The sequence below is a fragment of the Notolepis coatsorum genome (genome assembly GCF_963971535.1).
Source record: "Notolepis coatsorum genome assembly, chromosome: 9".
Taxonomy (NCBI): domain Eukaryota; kingdom Metazoa; phylum Chordata; class Actinopteri; order Aulopiformes; family Paralepididae; genus Notolepis; species Notolepis coatsorum.
This window is the reverse complement of record NC_140173.1, coordinates 134,783,020-134,787,660: the sequence shown is the minus strand read 5'-3', so window position 1 is coordinate 134,787,660 and position 4,641 is coordinate 134,783,020.

Genomic DNA, 4,641 nt, shown 5'->3' with positions numbered 1-4,641 from the left:
TTATTATTATTATTATTATTATTATTTAGTTTCATTGGGTTTTTAGCCCTAGTTGCACTTTTGTTGCAACCCCAGTTATCCCATTAGTTCCCCCAAACTTAGGTCTGTTATGTTAAGCTAAGAAATCAGCTAAGAAGCATATTATTTATTATTATTTTATTTCATTTGGTTTTTACCCCTAGTTGCACGTTTGTTTCTATAGGCTTGCCGTGGTAGTCAGTGATACTGGTGTCATTCTGTGTTCAGGCATCCACTGAGTAAATTAATTGCCTACTGCCCCTTTAATAACTTATAGGCTTGGTAAGTTTCAGTTTCACTTGTAGAGAGGATTTAACCTCTTCCGCGGACCGCAAATGACATCTGGTCATAAATCAATATTTTCAGACTGTTCTATAAAAGTAACGATTTTTATTTCAAACGTATTCAAGTATAAACATCATAACCATGTCACAACAGCATTTAGAATGTATATTATCATCAATATGTTAGTTTAGGAATAGGTTAAAGTGTGTATTAGATAGATTTTCCTCTTCGAAATGTCTGTATATTCCACGAGAGGCGACCATTTTGTAAAATCTTGAATCAATGATAAAAAAAAGCAGTCATGGGAATTTTCTAGCGGACATCCAGAGGTCTGGATCTGCGTTGGAATCTTTCAAAACTTCCTGTAAGATTCTATGGGGTTCAAGGTTCATAGTCCTGTATGAATTATTTCAATAACTCTTATTATTCGGGATAATTCGACCACAAAATGTAACGTTTTTGACAAATATTGAAATGCAGTTAGTTTCTCTTCCCTATTGTTAGCATGCAGCAACAATTAGATCTGAAATTAGTTTCAAAACGGTTGCACTGTGGTGAAAATAGAAAAGTCATAATTCATATTCTCCTTGTTTCATCACAATTTAAGCAAGCCTAGTAATAGACAGTGTCATCTTGGAGAAATGCGAGGCCCCTTGCGAGATTTAAACGTGAGGCCCTTTTTTAATTAATTAATAATAATAATTATTATTAGGCCTATATATATATTTTTTTTTTGCATACAGTCAACGTATTCTTAAATAATAGCGCTGCCCGAGGCTGGGCATACAGTTAACGTATTCTTAAATAATAGCGCTGCCCGAGGCTTAGTGGCAATGCAACAGATGTAAGCTGAAGTGAAAAGTCTTACACCTGGCAGTAACAGGGAAAATGCATAAAACACCCCTGGAACCTGATAAACAAGCTTAAAGCCAGGTTAATTTTTCAAGCACGACATGCAGATTGGCAGTTTTGGCAGACAACTCTATAAGCTTAGTACACACGTCACAAACTGCACAAGCACAGTGTGAAATGTTCCCAGAGAGCAACTTGTAAAGCTGGAGTGATCATGTTGAGCAGTAATGTCCAGGCAGCAGAACAGTGCATAGCATTACTGCACATTCAATATTGATGTAGTTCTCTGGCAAACGGAGATAATTACAATCATACCATCTAGCAAGAATTAAACATATTTACAAGTCGTATTAAGTTTAGCAAGTAAGGAGACATCTCAAAGCACTCAAAAATGTCATTTTTCTATTTTGACCGATTTCTGAAAAGAGGTACTTTCTGAGCATTTGGGAGAAATTATAAATCCTTTTGTTCTCCGCCGACGGGTGCAAACAGGACTTTGGACTCCCAAGGGATTTATTAAGCTAAGAAATCTGCTAAAAAGCATATATTATTTATTATTATTTTATTTCGATTATGATGCATTTATTTGTTTATGAACCCCGTCTTTGATCGTGAGGCATGATGACAGAACATCAACTTAAATCTTCAAAAAGTGTAATGTGTAAAGTGCAAGGATAAAAGATCTTCTAGAACTGACATTCTTCCGTATCAATCTTCTTGTCACACAATATGCCGACGTTGCTTGAAAAACAGGATTGTCCTTGACAGATGTGTACGGCGAGGAATCACTGAGATTGTGTCTGTCCATCACTCCACACCTGGTTCCTCATTTCACTCAGCAGGAAGTGTGGGGGGGGGGGGGGGATGGGGGCAAGAGACATTGTCTGAGTGTGTTACAGGGCTGATACGGCGAGCGTGTCTCTGAATATTGGACAAGTCTATTATAGGTTCTGGGAGGGGTAGGGGATTGTGATGCCATCTGGAGCTTGGCAGACACGAGGGAGGGTATATAGCACGCAAATTGATGTGTTCTTCGCAAACACTTCCCATTCCCGATCTCGGAGTGCAGTCACGTTTCAGGCAGATGCTCCCTTCAGGGACCCACTCTCATCACACTGAAGACGCTACTAGACGAAGCACCTTCCGTCAATGTGAGCCATGGGCCAAGGTTCCTCCAGTCTTTTCAGTATAGAGCCATACAGAGCCCCGGTTGTTAGAGGGTCTACAGATGTGTTCTCAGATCAGTTGGTAGGACGTGGGTGAGTTTGATCAATGCAGTGGAGGGCAGACACCGTGGAGGTGATGGAGATCTCTGCCAACGCGGCCGCAACGGCTGATCCGTTACTGACAGAGACTCTCCCCGGGACACGCATCTCCCCCCCACCCCCCCTGCTGGCCTGCGACAGAGAGGAAGAGGGGTGGGGGTGGTGGTGGTGGGCGGGACGGCGTAGCATTCCCGCAGCACTGACACGAATGAGGCAGAGAAAGGAGAGTGGATAGTGGTTGAAGTCCAACTTTGTTCTATCGTTTCAAGGTCAGATGAATGCTTTCCCTTTTTTATTTAAATCTTTTATTTGAAATTTTTATTTCGAACATGTAAATAAATACAAACAATATAAAATCAAAACAAATCATTGATCAAGAAATTAAATGGAAAAAAATATATAAATAAACAAAAGTAAAACATAACTCAATTTACATGGTCGAAAAGGAGTAGGAAGAAGTATACACTTATTTAATCCTAGCCCTTTTCCACTACTCAAATGAGTGTACTAATTTAAAACCTTACAAAACAATATACGTATATATATGCAAAAATAAATATATATATGTGTAAAACGAAAGAAATACAATTTAAATTTAAACACCTGTGAATGTCAAATCCCTTCCTCATCCCTGTACCTCGTGAACATCATTTCCTTATATTTCAGTTTGAATTGTCTCATATTTGGACATTGCTTTAGCACCACATTCAGACTGTTCCACAGTTTCACTCCACATATTGAAATGCAGTGTCTTCTCATGGTAGTGCGTACACTAAGAACTTTTAAATTGAGTTCTCCTCTCAGATTATAACCCCCCTCTCTATCAAAGAACAGTTCTTGAATGTTTCCTGGAAGCAGTAGCGGCCGGTGTGAATTACATTTGGGTGGTCGCGGGTGGGGGCGGTGAAGGGGGGCAAGCGGACAGCTCACAGCTGACCAAGTGGACAGCTGACGACATAACGTTACCAACGTTAAGTCGAGTTACTACACTAGTACACGTATGATCAATGCAATAATGAACACATATATATATCTTGTCATTTTAAACAAGTTACCATTCATTCATTCATTCATCCATTATGCGTCAAATTAACAACAACAGAGAGAGAGAGAGCGAGAGAGAGAGAGAGAGACCGAATTAACTCACTGTTTACGTGGTCGAGGAGGGCTTGATAAAGTGTATAATTATGTCCACTGTTGTCCCACAGTCCCAGACCGTTGATGTATATCCACTCTGTCCAGACTGCATCCAGCTATTAGCTTGTTAGCACAACACAACAGTACTGTGATGAATGAATGAATGAGTCTGTCTTTGCCCATTTCCGCGTCGAACAGCCTGCAAACTACCTGGCGTTCTATCGCCCTGCTCTAAGACAAACTCTAACCTTAACCAACTTTGAAAGAGTGCCTAAGCTTAACCGTTGAAAGAACTTGCCGTCACGCTCTAAGACAAACTCTAACGTTACCAAACCTACTTCGAACGAAGAGTGGCTAGGCTTTCCCAGTGTAGAAACTGACGTCGGCCAATCAGAGAGCGTCTACGAGAAATGCGCCTACGGAAATTATTGACGCTGCTTGCTTAGAATGATATAGACCGCTTCAAAACGCGCCCGGTTTCCATCATAATACATCATATTTCAACGCACAGCGAATTACGCACTGATTGGCTGCGACAGTACAGCGATGAAACCAGTGCACGCCCACTGTGAGCGCTATGCATCTAGCCCAGGAGAAATGCGGCTATGGAAAGTATAGAGGCGGTATTATTCTCTAGCAGACATTCACTTCCTGTTCATGAAAAAAATTATTTATATTTGATATATTAAAGTTATACTGTGCATTGGAAACACAAACATACTTAAAATGAGTAAATATTATTAATTTTAAACATGTTTATTTGATTTCTAGGGCTCTAAAATAAAAAATAAAAATAAAAAATGTTCTTCTTCTCCTCTCTCTTTACCAGGGCGGTCGGCGCCCCAGCGCCCCTAGTGGAGAAACCGCCACTGCCTGGAAGTACATTACCTTTTGCTTTATACATTAATTGTGCCGTTTTAAATCCCACAAGATCATTTAACTTGAATGTTTTTTTACTTTAAAAATAATATGTTTGTGCGATCACGATAACCTGCAATGTGAACTATCCTTATGGCCCTTTTTTGGAGTATAAAAAGCAGTGGTGTCTCGTGGGTAAAATAACAGAGGATGCCACAGTTTTCTT